Source organism: Ranitomeya variabilis, chromosome 4 (assembly GCF_051348905.1).
Source record: "Ranitomeya variabilis isolate aRanVar5 chromosome 4, aRanVar5.hap1, whole genome shotgun sequence".
NCBI classification, from domain to species: Eukaryota; Metazoa; Chordata; class Amphibia; order Anura; family Dendrobatidae; genus Ranitomeya; species Ranitomeya variabilis.
In genome coordinates this window covers 75,699,635-75,719,782 of record NC_135235.1, presented here as the reverse complement: position 1 = coordinate 75,719,782, position 20,148 = coordinate 75,699,635, and the positions used below count along the sequence as shown (strand labels likewise).

Here is a 20,148-nt window from a genome sequence, read left to right as displayed (position 1 = left end):
ATTAAAATAAAATAATCAATATGTAAATATAAATATTGAGCAGAATTAATTTCAGCCTATTGGTTCGACCCACCACCAAAGTCACAGTCTCTCACGTGGCCCTTTCGGAAAATGAATTGCCCACCCCTGGGTTAGGGTGTAACGGAGACACGGAAGAAAAGAAGGAACAGCTCTGGTTACAATGGAAATTCACAGAGATATGAAAGGAATTGAACAGTTACGTGCCGGTAGATTTCTCCGTGTCACTGGTTTATATACATCAGAGAATGATTAAATACCACCAAGAAAAAAAACCCACAAATGACACTGGCTGAGTGCCGCCTTGTTTACAAGGAGTTAATACACACTTCAGGGGGGTTTGATCCTCTACTGGAGGAGTCTGGGCTGGTGAACACATGGCTGTGGGTGCAGCATCTGATCCTCCCGGGAAGGAGGTGAGGTCAGACTTTTATCCTATGATCTCAGTGGGTCTCTGGCTGAAACAGACACCGCAGTGTGCTCAGCTCCAGAGCGCCATGCCAAGGATCCGATAGCCGGCCTCAACTCCATTAGTGAAAGGCAGGAGCCAGCGTCAAAACCACAATAGTGATTTGCCTCCAGAGAGAGGTCACCATCTCAGAAATACACAAAGCAGAGAAAACGCTGGCAAACATGATCCAAAATGAGCTCAATTCAATTAAACAATTTTTTTGTTATTTTATTATGTGAAAGTTGTCATGGATAGTATTTCTCCATCGTCTCTCCTCGATGACACTTCACTTGGCCTTAGATTGTCGGGCACAGGACAAGAGAAAAGGTCACAGAGGCTTCACCATTTTTCAAGCAGAAATATTATTTGCATTGCAGAGAACAGGAAATTCTGTGGTTTCCAGATCCCAGGATATAACGGGTGCGCCCTCGGGCTGTCAGCCATCCAGGCAGCTAATAATGAGCCTTCAGCTTTATGAGCCACAGCAAAAATACACTGTATGACCAGAATGTGTATCCGATCAATGGCTACAAGTTACACACACATAAATAAAAGTCACACTACTATGTCTATAGGGAATGAGCTTCAGTCTGGAAAGAGCATGTGGAAAAAAATCTCTAGATAATCTCCTAGAGAACTCAAGAGTCCTTAATGGTCTACAGCTCCAGCCATCAGAGGTCTCCAAACTCAATCTCATCCCCTCACCACGGCCCATGGCAAGTTGCTCACTCTCCCTAGAATGCCACCCAAAAGGCTCACAGCAGTTTTCAATGGGCTCCGATTCAGGGCAGAGATCCTGCTCCGCCTTAGAGATCAATTTTGTCATTGATTTTATTAGGGAATGTTTTGTAGTGATGATTGGTTCTCAATGAAGTGATCCAACGTCCACTCCCATATCCTTTCTAAGTGACATCGAAGGATTCTCATCTAGGCAACCAATGCCCCACTCTGTGCTGACAGGGGCCAAGAACGCCCAAAACAGCAGACTACAGATGGATGTCTCTTCCTTTTAAAAACGTTTCGAATGCCTTGCCCCTAGAATAGCCATCAATATTTGAGCAATTTAGGATGATCCCTGCTAATCTGACATATCTGCTGACCAAGCAATCAATTTATTTATTTTACTCACTTATATAGCGCCATTAATTTAACAGCACTTTACATACATCATCATCACTGTCCCCATTGGGCTAACAATCTAAATTCCCTATCAGTATGTCTTTGAAGTGTAGGAAGAAACCCTCGTAAACATGAGGAGTACATACAAACTCCTTACAGATGTTGTCCTTGGTGGATTTGAACCCAGATCCCCAGCGCTGCAAAACTGCAGTATTGAGCACGGATACACATAGGGAGAACCAGACGTGCCTGGGTAAACAAACCTCCATTCTGCTGATCGGTAGGACCATGGTGATCAGGCCTCAACAATTAAAAAACAGATGGTTAGACCGTAGGAAAAGTCGTCAATTTTTGTTCCTAGAAAACATTTAAAATAGGTTGTTTTCTGAACATCTTAAGTGATTAAAATTACAAAGCGCTTGTAAAAACAGGCAACTTTGCAATTTACTTGTAATTAAAAATCCCTTCTGTTTTTAAGAACAGAAATATTTAATTTTATAGTTACTATTCATTGCCTGGGTTACCGGCCACCAATGAAGTCTATCAGCGGTGAGCAGTTTCCCAGGCAATGAGAGCAGCGCTTGCAATCAACCTCTAAGCTACAGCGCTTAGCGCAGCTCCTAAGGCCATGTTCACACTTTGCGGGTTTTACCACGGATCCGCAGCGTTTCTGCATCTGCGGGTCCGCAGCAGTTTCCATTGCGTTTACATTTACATGTAAACCCTATGGAAACCGCAATCCGCTGTGCACATGCTGCGGGAAAAACCGTGCAGAAACGCAGCAGTTTACATTCCACAGCATGTCACTTCTTTGTGCAGAATCGCTGCGATTCTGCACACATAGGAATGCATTGATCCGCTAACTTCCTGCATGGGGCTGTGCCCACGATGCGGGAAGTAAGCGGATAATGTGCAGATGGTACCCGGGGTGGAGGAGAGGAGACTCTCCTCCAGGCCCTGGGAACCATATTGGTGTAAAAAAAAAGAAATAAAATAAAAAAATAATGATATACTCACCTCTCAGCGCTGCACACGCCGTCCGGTCGCAGGGTTGCTGTGCGAGCAGGACCTGCGGTGACGTCGCGGTCACATGACCGTGACGTCACGAAGGTCCTTCTCGCACAGCATCTTTGGAACCAGACCGCCGCGTGCAGCGCCGAGGAGATCGGGACGTCAGAGGGTGAGTATAAACCATTTTTTTAAATTATTTTTAACATTACTATTGATGCTGCATATTCAGCATCAATAGTATAGGAGTAAACCCGCAGCGGAAACCGCAAAACAAACCGCGATAAATCTGCAGGGATAACCGCAGCGGTTTTGCCCTGCAGATTTATCAAATCCGCTGCGGGAGAACCCGCAGAGGGCCCGACCTACGTGTGCACATAGCCTAAAGATTGCCGGACCATGCCAGTATCAGCACCCCTGCCCTACAACACTGCAAAGGCAAAGCTGCATCAGCTAGAAAAATCGGAGAATGCACGGCCTGGGCCTGTGGATTAAACACGTCGCCTCCAGTGCGGCTGATCTTTAAGAGCACAAGACACATCTTAACAAGAAGGAAGTCGGTAGGCAGGGGAGACGTGCTGCTGGAGATTAATCTTGAGAAAACCCCTTTAAGAATGACTTTCAAAATGTCAACTTGGATGTTTAGATCATTAAAAATTGCCAGTCAGGGTAAACCAAACCACTGCACAGTCCCATGCCAGCTATGGCTGGTGTGTAAGCCCCCCCACCCGATCCTATGATGGCTCATAGGAACATACACACTACTTTATAGCTGGAAACCTTGGCCTCGGTGAGCGATGGATACATTATTTTACATCTTACTGGTTAATCAGAGAGGAACTGTGAGCCCAGAGGGGAACACATACAGTATTTTTTGGCTTGCAGGACAGGAGATTTTTTTTCGGTTCTCTTTTTATGCCAGATGTAACACGGGAGTGAAATATCTGTAATCTGAATCCTATGAGCTTTTCCGTACATTGTCTTTCCGTCAAGCTGTGCTATCTGAGATAACAAAAATCTGGGCTAACTTCTTAATGATTAACCAGGTCCTGTGATACCGCTCAGGTCACCGGCGCTGACAGCAGCGCATACAAGTGCTCAGAACATGGGTCATACACCGGTAATTAATGATCTCAGCTTTCTCATTCCTGGAGATTTATACCTAATGGACAGTTTTACCTTCTGAAACCCCTTCCTGTCCCTCACAGAAAAAGCCACAAATATCACCATATTTTCTCTGGGTCGGCACCAAACGTCGCCACTGTTCTGCTTTGCCACGTCATGTTGTAACTCCCAATTTTTCCTCTTCTCAATGAGCAGCTCAATAATAGATTATTTGTTTAGCCTGGGAGAAAATCCCAGGAAAAGGGCCAAGGCCCAAGTGATAAGGCGCTTGTATGGAAACTGTACTAACACACTGACATGAAAACAGAAGAGATAAGAGCAGTGTCTAAAGGCAAATGACGTAAGGGTTACCGACGTGTACCCCAGGACTTAAAGGTACCGTCACACTCAGCAACTTTGCAAAGAGAACGACAACGATCCGTGACGTTGCAGCGTCCTGGATAGCGATCTTGTTGTGTTTGACACGCAGCAGCGATCTGGATCCCGCTGTGCCATCGCTGGTCGGAGCTAGAAGTCCAGAACTTTATTTTGTCGCCAGGTCGGCGTGTATCGTCATGTTTGACATCAAAAGCAACGACGCTAACAATGGATGTAATGGAGCTAACAACCAGCGAGAACGAGAAGTGAGTCGCCGTTACGTCACAGGATCGCTCCTGCATCGTTCTGGAGCTGCTGTGTTTGACGTCTCTACAGCGACGCTGCAGCGATCTAGTTTAGGTTGGATCGTTGTCTATATCGCTGCAGCGTCGCTGAGTGTGACGGTACCTTAAGGGTCTGTTCACACAGACCGGTGGCACCAAATGTTTACTGATCAGCAGTGGTTTAAAAGCCTGTTTACACAGGCAGACCAAAGCAAACGATACGCACTGAAAGATCTGTAAGGCTATGTTCACACGCTGCGGGTTTTGCTGCGGACCCGCAGCTGTTTTGCAGCTGCGGGTCCGCATCCTTTTTCCATGTAGGTTACAGTACAATGTAACCTAATGGAAAACAAAACCCGCTGTGCCGACGATCCTTTTTTTCTGTGGAAAATCCGCGCGGATTTTCTGCAGAAAAAAAAAGAAGGACCATGTCACTTCTTGGTGCAGAATCGCAGCGATTCTGCACCCATAGAAATGCATTGAACCGCTAACTTCCCGCATGGGGCTGTGCCCACGTTGCGGGAAGTTAAGCGGATAATGTGCCGATGGTACCCGGGGTGGAGGAGAGGAGACTCTCCTCCAGGCCCTGGGAACCATATTTGGGTGTAAAAAAAAGAATTAAAATAAAAAATGATGCTATACTCACCTCTCAGCGCTGCCCGCGGCGTCAGGTCTCAGTTGCTGTGCCGAACAGGACCTGTGGTGACGTCGCGGTCACATGACCGTGATGACGCCGCGGTCACATGACCGTGACGTCACGAAGGTCCTTGTCGGCACAGCCGCTTGCAGCGCCGGGGAGATCGCGACGTCAGAGGGTGAGTATAGCCAATTTTTATTATTTTTACCATTACTATTGATGCTGCATATTGCTGCATATGCAGCATCAATAGTACAGGAGTAATCCCGCAGCGGAAACCGCGGAACAAACCGCGATAAATCTGCAGGGATAACCACAGCGGTTTTGCCCTGCAGATTTTCAATTCCGCTGCGGGATTAACCCGCAGAGGAACCCGCAGCGTGTGAACGTGGCCTAACAGATCGCTCCGCGCACATAGGCTGCCACTGTTCTCGGCAAAGGACAGAGCGCCGCTGAGAACACTGTTTAAGCCCACTTTAAAATCATTTCACCCTACGAACAAGCGGTTTTCTCATTCATTGGATGATGAGCAGCCTGCTCACACTGTGGGATTATCAATCTTTCAGCGTAAATGCGCCTTTAGCTTGTCATACACTTTACTTACAGAGCTACATATGGTTCAAAAAGTAGTGTAAGGGGAAACAAAAGCTTGTTAGATCCACCTTCCAATAGGTGGCAGCACCTAGTGCTAATAAGACACCATAGAGAACAGTGTAACAACCCTGCCGGCATCACTGCATGGCCTTCCATCCCCCACCTGCTTGATACATCAACTCACTCACCCTGTGCCATGCTGTGAGATCTGTCTGCTGCCGGCTCCATGCCGTGTGCTTCATGACCGCTTGCTCTGTGTACACTTTCTGTCTGTGTGCATAGGGGGGCAGCGCCAGCAACTCCTGTTTCTTATTCAGTCTGTGTGCACCTCCCTAAGGTGTCTCTGGCCAATAGCCTAGAGGCCTCTGATTCTTAAGGCATCCTCACCCATTGGAGGACGCCTGAGCAAATTTACTTCCTCAGTCAGTACTTTGCTGCTGAGGTGTATGGTTCTGTCTCTGTGTCCGCCACCCAGTGGGGCATAGTACCCTGGTCTGTGTTCACCACCCAGTGGGGTGTCATACCCTGGTCTGAATCGGTGTTCCGTTACTTCTGTGTCTGAACTCTGGTCTATGTCCGTTCCTGTCTGTACTCTGGTCTATGTCGGTTCCTGTCTGAACCCTGGTTTATGTCTGTTCCTGCTTTGGTTGTTGCCATTTCCACTCTGCTGTGTGTATCTCTGCGCTATCTCTCGGTTCAGCTTGCCACTATCTGTGGTTCTGCACTTCTCTGCTCCGGTTGCCACTACCCGTGGCTCTGTGCTTCTCTGCTTTGCTCTCCACTACCGGTGGCTCTGTGCCTTCTGGCTCTTGGCTCCGCCACCAGCGTCTCCGCTCTTGGCTCCGCCTCCAGCATCTCCGCTCTTGGCTCCGCCTCCAGCATCTCAGTCCTTAGCTCCTCCCTCTCCGCTGCCTTCTTTACTCTTAGCTCTGCCTTCTCATTCTCTGCTTTCCTGCGATTCTGTTCTTGGCTCCGCCTCCTGCTATTGTCTTGCTCTATCTCTGTTCTGCAACTTGCCGTACAGGTCTCTACCTGTCTCTTTATATTCACCAGTCCGAACAGGTCCCTACCTGTTTCCATATACCCTCCAGTCTGAACAGGATCTTACCTGTCTCCATATACCCGCCTGTCTGCCAGAGTGCCAGCTGTACCTGCCTGTCTGCCAGAGTGCCAGCCGCGCCCATCTGCCTGCCAGTATCTCAGTCAAGCCAGTCTGCCCGTCAGGGCCTCTGCCATAGCCGTCCGTCAGCCAGTGTCACTGCTGTGCCTTCCTGCCTGTGTCCTGTCCCCCCGGTGGGATCAGCATCCACAGTCAGACTCCACCCTGGAGTGGTACCTGGTAGCTTCCTGCCGCACAAGTCTGACCTCACCATCAGAGGCTCCAGCGAACACCTAGGAAGCTACTTAGTTACGCCCCTTCCAGGGAAGTCTGGTCTGTGGTCCAGTGGGGCCACACCCCCGCGCCAACCAGTCTGGGCGCGAGCGTTACAAACAGGACTTCACAACATGAGGCCACTCCACCGCCAATGTAAACATCAATGCTCTCAATGGAAAGACTGGGCAAGATGAAACCTTGTGCTGCATTCAGGGAATTTCCAATGTTTCCAACCCATAAGAAGCAACCCAAGATAAACTGTACCAGTGAGCCATAACCAGATGTACGATTTGGTCCCTGGGGAATAAAGTAAAACACAGTAATTTGCCTTGTGAAAAAAATGGGTCTACAAAAGGTTAAATCCAATAAGGTCAATAACAGGCAACCATCAGCCAGCCACCGCCTGTGTATGGAGGACTCTTCCCAGATCCAGATATCCAAGATAAAGTACTGGGCATTTTTGCTTTTACCATGCCGGATCCTATGACTTTGCAACTTGTTCTTAGAGGGATTTGGCTCTTCTCTCTCTCACTATTGTGGGAAAGTTGGGAGGAATAGCTCGAAACCAAACTAATATTTGGCCAAACATCTTAAATATATGGGAACCTTTAGGAAGCCAAATTTTTTTTAGCTTAAACATTATATTTACACAAATCTAATAAATATTCACATTAAAAATCTGTACAATGGCCAATGACCACCATGACCTAAAGACAAAATATCCAAGGTAGCCTATAACGTGTGTTGGTTGAACGTTCATGAAGCCTGAAGATCTGTACATCATGGCTTCCTGGCAATCATTGGATAGACACTTGCCTACAAATCAGCCAAAAAAACAATTAGAAATAAAAAATAAACTGTAGCATTAGGTAACTTATTTCCTATTGTCACAACATATTATGTATACCCCTCCTCACATGTAAAGCGCCATGGAATAAATGGCGCTATAACAATAAATAATAATAATAACATTCAGAGAAACCTTACACATTCGTAGCAGACACTAGAGAAAAATACATATTATAGACATTCCAATACAATATAGATTAGGGCACCTTGACGGGTAAAATTCCTTTAGCTGGGGCTGGATAAGACACATCTAAAATTCTTTAAAAAGCAAGCCATGTCCTTAAGCTAGGTTCACATTGCGTCAGGGCAATCCGTTTAGCGCTAGCGCTAGCGGATTGCGCTAACGCAATGTTTATTTAGGGGCCACGTTGGGGGTCGCGGTAATGTCCCCGCTCTCGCAGATCCCCGATCTGCGAGAGCGGGGAACGGACCTCGGGCGCGCACAGAAGAACGGCACATCGCTAGCGCGAGCCGAAAAAGGCACGCGCTAGCGATGCGCTACAGGCGAAATTTACATTGCTGTCAATGGGTGCGCTAACGGACCCGTTGCACGGCGTTAATTGCGACATTTTCGCTGTGCAACGCTGTCCGTTAGCGTGCACACATTAACGCACTGTGAACCTAGCCTTAGACAGATCCTCAGCAGGGGAAAGCAGAATCGCCAGCAGCACATTCCATGAGTGATTGATCACAGGTCAATGAGTCCTCTCTGAAGATAATTTCAAGAGGCAGAGCCTTGCCAGCGGAGTTGTCGGGACTGTCCTTATCCTGTCAAAGGTCATACAGCTATCTGCATTGTCTGAACCCAGACTGAAGGTTATGTAGGAAGGAAAGATGTACAGATGGGTCACCTTATCAGACACAAACTTGCCATGAGTGAAGACAAAAATCATTTCATTGCAGATAGGCCGGTAGTACAGCAACAACCAAAACACAGAAGTAAATGACCCTGCAGCTACAATACAAGACCCAGAGAGAAGCAAACATAGGGTATATGCTTATCTCTGTGAACTGAAAAAACACTCCTTACTTTTAATCAATTATGTAGAGGAGATTCATCACATTCCCTCCATCATAAAAGTAGATAAACCCTAGAAGAATGCCAGTCCTCTTGGAAACGTAAGCTTTTCTTCTTTGAAATGTCCATGTAACTGAGCCCATACACAGTTGGGAAAGAAAGCATTTGATACACTGACTACTCTGCAAGTTCTCCCACCCACAAAGAATGGAGAAGTCTGTAATTATCATAGGTACACGTCAACTGTGAAAGACAGAATCGAAAAAAAAAAAATATGGAAAAATCACATTGTATGAGTTTTAAAAAATGATATTGCATTTAAATAACAAAACTTAATATTTGGTGCAGAAACCTTTGTTTGCAATTACAGAGGTCAGATGTTTCCTTTAGTTCTTGTCCAAGCTTGCACATAATGCAGCAAAGATTTGGGCCCACTCCTTCATACAGATCTTCTCCAGATCTGTCATGTGTCGGGGCTGTGGATGGGCAACATTGAGTTTCAGCTCCCTCCAAACATTTTCTATTGGGTTCAGGTCTGGAGACTGGCTAGGCCACTCCAGGAACTTGAAATGCTTCTTATGGAGCCACTCCTTAGTTGTGCGTTTCAGGTCATTGTCATGCAGGAAGACCCAGCCATGACTCATCTTTAAATGCTCTTACAAAGGGAAGGATCTTGTTGGCCAAAATCTTGCTATACATGACCCTATCCATCCTCCCTTCAATACAGTGCAATCGTCCAGTCCCCTTTGCAGAAATGAATCCCAAAGTTTGATGTTTTCCCGGCATGCTTCATGGTTGGGACGGTGTTCTTTTGGTTGTACTAATCCTTCTTCCTCCAAACACGTCAAGAGGCGTCGATACCATAAAGTTTTATTTTGGCCTCATCTCACTATAGGACTTTCTCCCATGCCTCCTCTGGATCATTCAGATGGTTGTTGGCAAACTTCACAAGGGCCTGGATATGCGCTGGCGTGAGCAGGGGGACCTTGCGTGCCCTGCAGGATTTTAATCCATGACGGTGTAGTGTGTTACTAACGGTAATGTTTGAGACGTGGTCCCATCTATCTTCAGGACATTGACAATGTCCTCCTGTGTAGTCCTGGGCTGATTCATGACCTCTCTCAGAATCATCCTTACCCCACAAGGTGAGAGCTTGCATGGATCCCCAGACCAAGGAAGATTGACAGTTATCTTGTGTTTCGTCCATTTTCTAATAATTGTGCCAACAGTTGTTGCCTTCTTAACAAGCCACTTGCCCATTGTTCTGTAGCCCATCCCAGCCTTGTGCAGGTCTACAATTTGTCCTTGGTGTCCTTAGACAGCTCTTTGGTCTTAGGGCCCCTTCACACTGTGCAATCAAAGTCTGAACGAGCGTTCGATTTGTGACGTTTATCCGTCCTCGTTCCGAGGTTGCAAAGTGTGACATGGCGTTACGATCTGCGACGCAGCCCAGCATCGTACGATGTGAAAGAAAGAGCAGAACTTTCTTTCGTCGTAAATGTCTCGCTGTGGCGGTCGAAATCGTAGTATGTGACGGCGGTCATACGAGCTCGTAATGCGACTACGTGGGTTGGGCTTCCGCATACCTGTCTCCTGATTGGGCGTGACGTTTTAGCACGCCCATGCTGGTAATACGTCACGCTCGGAGTCGTAGGACTATGGCGGTGTGAAGGGTAGCGTACGATTGCGACGCGTGACGTTCACATCGCAACTACGTCAGAAAAAGCGTTAACATCGTAGAGTGTGACCGCTGGCTACGAGCTCGTACTGCGATGTCGAATATGACGCAAATGCGTCGTAATCGTAGCAGAATCGACCAGTGTGAAGGGGCCCTTAGCCATAATAGAGAGGTTGTAGTGTGATTGATTGTGTGAACAGGTGTCTTTTATACAGGTAATGAGCTCAAGCAGGTACAGTTAATACAGGTAATGAGTGCAGAGTAGGAGGGCTTCTTACAGAAAAACTAACCGGTCGGAGAGCCAGAATTTTTTTCTGGTTGATAGGGGACCAAATACTTATTTCATGCAATAAAATGCAAATTAATTATGTAAAAATCATACAATGCGATTTTCTGTTTTTTTATTTTTAGATTCTGTTTCACAGTTGAAATGTACCTACGATCAAAATTACAGACCTCTCCATTCTTTGTAGGTGGGAAGACTTGGAAAAATCAGCAGTGGATCAAATATTTAATTTTCTTCACTGCATACAGCAGGTGAAATAAGTATTGTACGCATCACCAATTTTCTAAGTAATATATTTCTAATGGTGCTATTGACATGAAATTCTCACCAGATGTAAGAAACAACTAGTGATGAGTGAATATACTCGTTACTCGAGATTTCCCGAGCATGCTCGGGGGTCCTCCGAGTATTTTTTAATGCTCGGAGATTTAGTTTTTCTTGCCGCAGCTGAATGATTTACATCTGTTAGCCAGCAAAAGTACATGTGGGGGTTGCCTGGTTGCTAGGGAATCCCCACATGTACTTACGCTGGCTATCAGATGTAAGGCTACGTTAACATTTGCGTTGTGCGCCACAGCGCCGGCGCCGCAACGCACAACGCAAACAAAAACGCAGCAAAACGCATGCACAACGCTGCGTTTTGCGCCGCATGCGTCCTTTTTTTCATTGATTTTGGACGCAGCAAAAATGCAACTTGCTGCGTCCTCTGCGCCCGGACGCGGGCGCCGCAGGAACGCATGCGGCGCAAAACGCAAGTGCGACGCATGTCCATGCGCCCCCATGTTAAATATAGGGACGCATGCGGCGCCGACCGCAAATGTGAACGTAGCCTAAATCTTTCAGCTGCGGCAAGAAAAACTAAATCTCCGAGCACTAAAAAATACTCGGAGGACACCCGAGCATGCTCGGGAAATCTCTAGTAATGAGTATATTCGCTCATCACTAGTAACAACCCCATCCACACAGGCAAAAAAAAAATAATCAAACCATATATGTCCATAAATAAAATGTATGTGTAATAATGAGAAATGATACAAAGGAAAAAGAAAAGGTGCAAAAAACCATGGAAAGTCCTGACACTACACTGATACAGGAAAGAAATATATCTGGGTACCGTGTTAGCCAGTAGATAGAAAGATGTTTAGAATTGAGAGTCCTCAGTGGTTGATACCTTTTAATGGCTAACTGAAAAGATAATAACAAATTGCAAGCTTTCGAGACTACATACGTCTCTTCATCAGGCAAAGACAAAAAGAAATTCTGGAGAATCACATACACTGTGTTCCAAATTATTATGCACAAAGAGTTTAGGAGTGATAAGGTTAGAATTTTTTTGTTTGTCATTTAAACTCATTGATGGTGATGTGTGTCAGGGCTCTTTATATCACCGAAAACAATTGCAGATACCTGTGCAAATTAGTTTGGCAGATGTATCCAAATAAAGGCAAGACTACCTAAGAAGGCTGTTCCACATTATTAAGCAGCCTACATTTTTGGCCAAAATGGGAAAGAAAAAGGATGTGTCGGCTACTGAGAAGCAACAAATTGTGGAGTATTTAGGTCAAGGCATGACTACAATCAACATTGCCAAGACACTTCATCGTGATCATTGCACAATCAAGAAGTATGTAGCTGATTCCCAGCACACACGTGTGCGTGCTGATAAGGAAAAATTGAGGACTCTTTCCAACAGGCAATTGCATAAGGTTAAAAGAGCAGCTGCAGAAATGCCTTGTCATAGCAGCAGACAAGTTTTTGAAGCTGCTGGTGCCTCCAACGTCCCCAGAACAACAAGATGCAGGGTCCTTCAGAGGTGCGTAAGCCATCCTGTCGACCACCTCTATCCACTGCACACAAGCAGAAACAGCTCCAGTAGGCCAAACAATACATGAAGACTGACTTCCAAACTGTTTTGTTCACCGATGAGTGCCGTGCAACGCTCGATGGTCCAGATGGATGGAGTGGAGGATGGCTGGTTGATGGACACCCCATGAAAACACGGCTAAGGCACCAACAAGGAAGAGGTGGAGTAATGTTTGGCGCTGGAATCATGGGGAGAGAGATTGTCGGCCCCTTTATGATCCCTGAAGGGGTAAAGATGAACTCCATAATCTATGTGGAGTTTCTAAAAACACTTCCTGCCATGGTTCAAGAGGAAGAACCGTGCTTTCCGCAGCAAGATCATTTTCATGCATGATAATGCACCATCTCATGCTGCAAAAAACACATCTGCATCTCATTTTGATTGACAGCCGGCTCCCCCAGTTAGGCAGTGGGGATCCTGCTGTCAATAAGAATGACGTTGGAAGTTCTGCCCAGTCGATAGAGCAGACCGGAAAAAAAGCCTCCTCTATGTAGACTTGACGACACCAGAGACGTCTGATCCCCGGCAGGAGCGTCTGACCGCTTTGCGCTGGGGAATTATGGCGCCAGGCAGGTAAGTTGCAACTACCCGCCCGCTAGAGTTTAGATACATTTTTTATTTTTTGTAAAAGTCCCAGATATCCCCTTTAACTAGAGATCAGAGTTCGTAGAAGAAGCCTTCAGGATTTCAGAAGTGTTTGTGTGGAAGAATGGGCCAAAATCACACCTGAGCAATGCATGTGACTAGTTTCTCCATACAGGCGGTGCCATGAAGCGGTCATCACCAACAAAGGCTTTTGAACGAAGTATTTATTTGATTTCAGTAAGCGTGTTCATTACTTTTTCCCTGTGTCATTTCTCATTATTACACATAATTTATGGACATCTATTGTTTAGTTTCTTTCCCTGTGTGGATTGGACGGGTTTTTGCTGACATCTGGTGAGAATTTCATGTCAATAGCACCTTTAGAAATATATTTACTTAGAAAGTGGATGATGTGTTTAATACTCATTGCACCCACTGTATAATTGCAGTCTATTAACACCACATTCAGCAATTCGGTTTGGTTGGCACGTGGGAATATTGCCACAAGCAAGTGTACTCCAATTCTGGTGCATATATTGGGCCCAACTATAGACTAAATGTTACGGTATTCATTTTCCCCATAATAATGATGTAGCTCGTGGTGTGAATAGAGCCTAGAACAGCAACTTGTGCATATCCCACCCAGGCATTAGCTGCTGGGAAAAACGATGGTTGATGCCATGCATCACTAGAGTATACATTGGGAAATGTAAAAAAAAACAAAAAACATAGGGCTACATTCAAGTGACAAAGCCAAAAAGTGTCTTGACTTTTTTTTTTAAACTGCAGACTGCTTTTATAGAGAAAAAAACTCCCCGACATACACACCTGATAAAAGTCTTAACTAGGGTACATATACAATGCACAAAAAAATTCAATTTCTTACAAGTAATGGCAAAAGCTCAGGAAACAATATTTATTTTCTTTTAAAAACTAAATTTTAGAAGGTCATAAATGGATGAGTTCCACCATCTTCTGCTGCCTGTTCACGGGGCGACAGGAAAGAGATGCTACCCCAAAGCCAAATCCCATGGATAAATTGCTTTAATAAGATTTTTGCAATCATAGTTGGGTACAGCTGACAACTGGAAACCTGATAGCCGTGCGCTGCGGGCATGCTCAGAGTCACCTGCATCATGACCAACAAAGAAAGCTCAGAGCACAACTAACTGCCTCGTCCTACACCACTACTTTCACAGATCGGCCCTGACCATTAAGTCATCCAGAAAGTCGCTGGCCAAGATTCCTGGGGTATGGTCAAGCTTTGTGCAATCTGCCCAAAAGATTTGCTACTGGTGCTTAATGTGAAGCCTCGTCTCGCTGGCTTGCCGAGTGGAGAAGTTTATGTGATAGCACATTATTCAGCATTTTTCCTCCATTACTTATGTGTGCACTTGGAGGAGATGCCTGGAAAGAAAGTCAGAATGGAACAGTTTACAGCGTTGAGAAGTTTGGTTGACGATCTTATAAGAAAAATAGCAGCAAACATCTCCAGCTAAACCACTTGCACGTAGACCAGTACAGCCTTGGGAACAGCTTTTATTGGCATTTTAAGGGCAGTATTAGGCAGCGCTTTGGACACAGCACATGTCCGCTCCGTCCATAGCGTTGCCGCCGGGATGATTCCGCATGTGTTCATTGAACCGTGTGGAAACACCGCGTCCTATACATAGGACTTTTATCTTGCGCAGATGGAGCATCTCCACAGGATAAACTCACATGCTGCTGTCTAGAAAGACGTGCCGCATGTGCGTATACGCAGGGAAGCCGAAGGCGTCCCAGCACGCAGAGTGGAGATGGGATTTCATAAAATCCCATCCACTATGCTCTAACATCTGGCCGCTGCCGTTTGGAAGCTGTGGATGTACGCAGCGTCCAACCAGCAGCGTTTACTGACCGTGGAAACATACCTTAAGTAGACAACATACTAGAATTGATACTACTGTGCTATGCACTTCATCATTTTCCATTCCTCACTGACGTTCACAAAATGCAAATCTGACTTCCTTTCACATGCCTGCGAGCTCAGCCGCCGATGCAGGGTCACAAGGTGCACGCCATACATGCTACATTACTAGTCGTCAACGGAGCATGCAGGATATGGCAGCTTGGCAGACGGCAGGTAAAACATCTGGGGTGGTGCCTACTACGACGTAAGGGACCAGGAACAACAAACAAACCAAATCCACACTGCCCACAACGGCTACAGACCTCACACTTGGCATGTCCAAGGTCACTGTAGGCCAAAATCAGATGGAATTCAATAGCCTTGCCATAAAGATGGCGCTTATTCCACTACATGGCCAATGAGATCATCTTCAAGTCAAGATTATTAAAAAAGGACAAGAAACCAAATCATGGATTTCATTGGCCACCTAGCCTCCCCATGGACAGCTTTTCATTTTTGGGACTTTCACATATGATGATGGAAGCGATTTTGCCTCTAATATGGTTTCCCATATGTCACAAAAATGCCCAGTCACCATCTACAGATGTAAGAAGCGCCATCGGTACAGTGGGCCCGCTACGCAGTGGGGTCAATGCTGTGTGCGCAGTGTGGCAGCTCTCGTTCAGGACCCTCTGAGCACATTACAGTATGGGTGGGACGCACCTCGCCCATTTTAAGATCTACGTCTTGATTGTGGCTACAATCGCTTGTCATACTGAGCGTCAGCGGCTGTCGGTATGGCCAATTGGTAATGATGGACAGCACTGTACATCCCATTACTCATATAACACTGACATATTCTGTAGCGTTGTACACTAGACCACAGTAGGGTTCACAATTGAATTCCCATATGGAAGCACAACCGAATCCCAAGAGGCATCCACACATACCCGGGCACCGTATAATCTCTGGTGTTGGCAGGGTCCGGCTCTGGCTGTAGTAGTTTAACCCCTTCTTTAACTAGGCGCAGACCTTGTGTTTATTATGCCACCAAAGTAGACAAAAAGCAGCGCCAGTCACTACATCATCCTGCTCGGGCCTCTCAGCGCTAACACATTCCACTGACGTGAGTAAATACAGCAAAAAAACACGGCGTAAACCCTCCTGAAAGTCAAAGGAAACCAGCCCCAGCCTGTGAGTGATGCAAGCGCAGCTAATAAGGCACAGGAAACGCAGCCCAGGGCTGACATGTGCTCCTCAGTATGACGCCTGCCCAGCAGACCCCTCACCCAGGCTGGAGCCCACCATCAGCAGACCCCTCACCCAGGCTGGTGCCCACCATCAGCAGACCCCTCACCCAGGCTGGTGCCCACCATCAGCAGCCCCCTCACCCAGGCTGGTGCCCACCATCAGCAGACCCCTCACCCAGGCTGGTGCCCACCATCAGCAGACCCCTCACCCAGGCTGGTGCCCACCTTCACGCCAGCGCCTTATACCCACCAGTCCTGGAGACAGCGGCAGATGGTCCGGTTACAGCACATAATCAGACATCCCGTATGACGGCGTACGTGACAGGGTTAACGGCAGATGGGCAGTGCCATAATCCGGCCACAGACGTGACGATGACAGCTAGAAATGGTGATGGATCCTGATAGCCTTTAATCGGAATCCGCTCGGAGTCCCGTGATCTCGGAGGCGATTCCGGCGCGGTTCCGTCTCACGCCCAGCGCGCTCAGGGCTTTAATTTTGGGCACGACTGATGGACGATATTTCACGAAGTCCAATGCAGTGGGCACCGATTCTCTGGGTTTCTGAGGGTCCTACCAGACCGTGTCGGAGGCGGCGGCGATCGCTACCGTAGCCAGGGGAGAAGTCATCCGGACGACTATGGTGGTGCTGAGCTACAGGCAGAAAGGAGGGCGCAGAATACCTGAGGGCTGGGCGGCCGGGCACAGCAGGCAGCGGGCGGAGGAGCGCTAGTCCCGGCTTTTGTCGCCGAGCAGAGCCCACATCTGGGTCATGGCGGCGGCAGCGGCCCCGCCGGGAGGAGGACGAGCAGGGCACACGGCGACGAGCCTCCTAGTGAGCGGCGGCCGGAGGTGGGGTCCTCCCCGCGGGCATCGCCGGGGCTTCCCAGGGAGTCGCAGTGCTGAGTGCTGCCGAGGAAGGATGGCGGATCTCGGGGTGGAGGAGGCGGAGCTGCGGCGGCGGCGGCAGGAGGAGGACGGAGGGAAGGCGGAGCGGGGAGGAGGCGGAGCCGGGTGCGGATTATCCGCCGCCGTCACAGGTGCCGCTCACATCACCGGGGAGGCGGCACCGGACGGAGACTGCAGACTATCGCGACATGCGCACGTCTGTCCGACAACCACGCCGTAAGTGAGGGCTGTATCCATGGAGACGAGCAGGCAGTGCCGCCAACATGGACGCCTCCCCGAGTGGTCTGCTGGGGGTGGGGGGCAGAACCCCCGGGAAGCCTCCTCCATACCGGGAAAAGACGAGACCCCCGGGAGAGCACGCCAGAAAGAAGAGATACAGGGGGATTCTCCTGGGGGGATTCACAAAGACTGGGACCTATTCATGAGAGCTGGGGGACGAGGGGGTCTTAAAAGAGAATTCACCGTGTTCCCATAGATAAAGATTAAACACGTTGGGTTTGTCGGGTTTTTTAAGGGCTTAAAAAAAGACAAAAGCCCTGGGGCCATGACTTCTGCACACCAAAAAAGTAGGTAAAAAATGAGGCATAAACACCTTTTGGAGAATTTTTTAAGCACAAAGTCGCACGTTGTGCTGAAGGTTCACACCAGCTGTGCCCCAACCATCCAGACGGGTGTACACTGGGTGTACAGTCACTCCTGGGAGCGCGGGGGACTGGAGCACCAATCATCACGTGTGTGCAAAACAGCCACAATGCATCAAATGGAAACCTAAGACACAAGGACAAATAACGGGAGAACACGGACTAAAAAGGTGCAAAATACAATAACAAGACACTAGTGATAAACACCCAAAACTGAGCAAATGCAACAATGAATAAAAGGGCCAAAGTCTATGAACGCTGATTAGTGGATCAGATTAGTTGACAGATCTCTGGTTTGGTCACATGTAGTTAAGTCACCCACACAGACCACAAGGCGAGGGTCTGCAGCCCCCTGACTGACTTTTGCATGTACACCACCATGCCACTTATTGTCAATGGGTCTGATGGCACAGGAGGGCGGCGTCCTGGGGGGGGTGGACCCATGGTACCGGAGGGCGGCGTCCCCAGGGGGGGTGGACCCATGGTACAGGAGGGCGGCATCGGGGGGGAGGGACCCATGGTACAGGAGGGCGGCATCCCGGGGGGGGGGGGGAATGGACCCATGGTACCGGAGGGCGGCGTCCCCGGGGGGGGTGGACCCATGGTACAGGAGGGCGGCGTCCCTGGGGGGGGGGGGGAAATGGACCCATAGTACAGGACGATAGCGTCCCCAGGGGGGTGGACCCCTGGTACAGGAGGACGGCACCCCGGGGGGGAATGGACCCATGGTTCAGGAGGGCGGCGTCCCCGGGGGGGTGGACCCATGGTACAGGAGGGCGGCATCCTGGGGTGCTGGTGACTCATCGTACAGGAGGGCGGCGTCCCCAGGGAGGGTGGACCCATGGTACAGGAGGGCGGCATCTCCGGGGGGTGGACCCATGGTACAGGAGGACAGCGTCCCCAGGGGGGTGGCGTCCCGGGGGTGCTGGGGACCCCTGGTACAGGAGGGCGGCACCCCGGGGGGGAATGGACCCATGGTTCAGGAGGGCGGCGTCCTGGGAGGGGGGGCCACAGATTGCACAGGAGGTCAACATTTTACCATCTCCCATAGATAATGAAGGGAGCATCGGTGTACATGTGTTATCTCTGCAGAACACTGCTCTAAGGATACATTGGGGTCCCAGCAGATGGACCCCAGTGATCAGTAAGTGGTTATTTGGATAGGGAATAACATACATGGGTATAAATAGATTTGGTAAAAAAAAAAAATGTACCACTGATGTATAATTTCCCGAGGCAAAAATCAGTGCATGGCCCTTGTGATTTCGTCTCTGAAAGTGCTGCAGGGTCAATCATTTAATGGGACAAATCCTTCAATCTCAGCTACTTATTTTTATTGCAGACTTTTTTTTCCCACAATGTATATGAAAATTCATCCCAACATTTTCCATGGTTTGTGAATGGGGTTCTAGAAGCGTTACTCACATGGGTCATCAAATCTAGAGCCGAATTTTCATCAAAATAAAAGGTCAGCTTTCTCACGTGTAAACAGGGTCTTACAAGCCCCAGGGTATGACATAGCGTAAACTGCTTCATATCAGGCAATTTACACAATTACCTGATCTATTAGTTTAGGAAAACAACGGTGAGATAAGTGATGGTGTATAGGAAGCCCTGATAGACTGTGTTACCCCATGTGAGGAGGGGATTCATCTGGGGGGTGTATAATAGCTCCAGTAACACAGAGGCCTCTTTGTAGCCTGGCACTATCAGTCTCCTACAGATTCCAACTGTTCAGTGAGCTGCACTCGGCTAATAGTCTGACCTTCAATTACCATCTTGGCTGGGAGCCGGGGATGCTTGGCGTGCAAGAAACACTGTGTCCTCTGCTGCACGGCAGTAACTGTGCCATAAAAATGGATTCACATAGGGTTATAAATACCCGGTGCTGGGGATGAGAAGCAAGAAGAGCGCCTATATTGTACCTGTACAGCAGGTGGAAAGGGCTGCTCACACCATGGCGCACACTCTTATGTACTGTACATGGCAGTGTATCCATAGACCCCTATTGCATCCATCCCTAAGGGCTCATATCCACTTGCGAGAAAAAAAAAGGTCCGTAATCTGGACCGAAAAAAAAGGGATGAAAAGTATGCAATTGTCATGAGAGTTCAATGCGATTTTTTAATCGCACCATCCGTTTTGCATCCGTATGCAATCCGTTTTTTTTCTCTGCAACTATTTTTATACAGTCATTTACAGGAATATTTACAGT

At 47.9% G+C, this 20,148-nt stretch overlaps 1 protein-coding gene across 4 annotated transcripts in view; it reads right to left on the bottom strand.

The window, feature by feature from the left end:
* The window catches only part of JMJD1C (jumonji domain containing 1C), a 280,338-nt gene that overhangs the window by 106,775 nt on the left and 153,415 nt on the right, over positions 1-20,148 (bottom strand). Inside the window, exon 1 of one of the 4 annotated variants that reach the window (XM_077258766.1) lies at positions 16,637-17,549. The exons of 2 other annotated variants lie outside the window; for them this stretch is intronic. The gene's annotated coding sequence lies outside the window, so the exon portion shown is untranslated. Of the gene's footprint in view, positions 1-16,636; positions 17,550-20,148 lie in introns of those variants that run through there. One more of the 4 variants, XM_077258767.1, reaches the window with a different exon arrangement.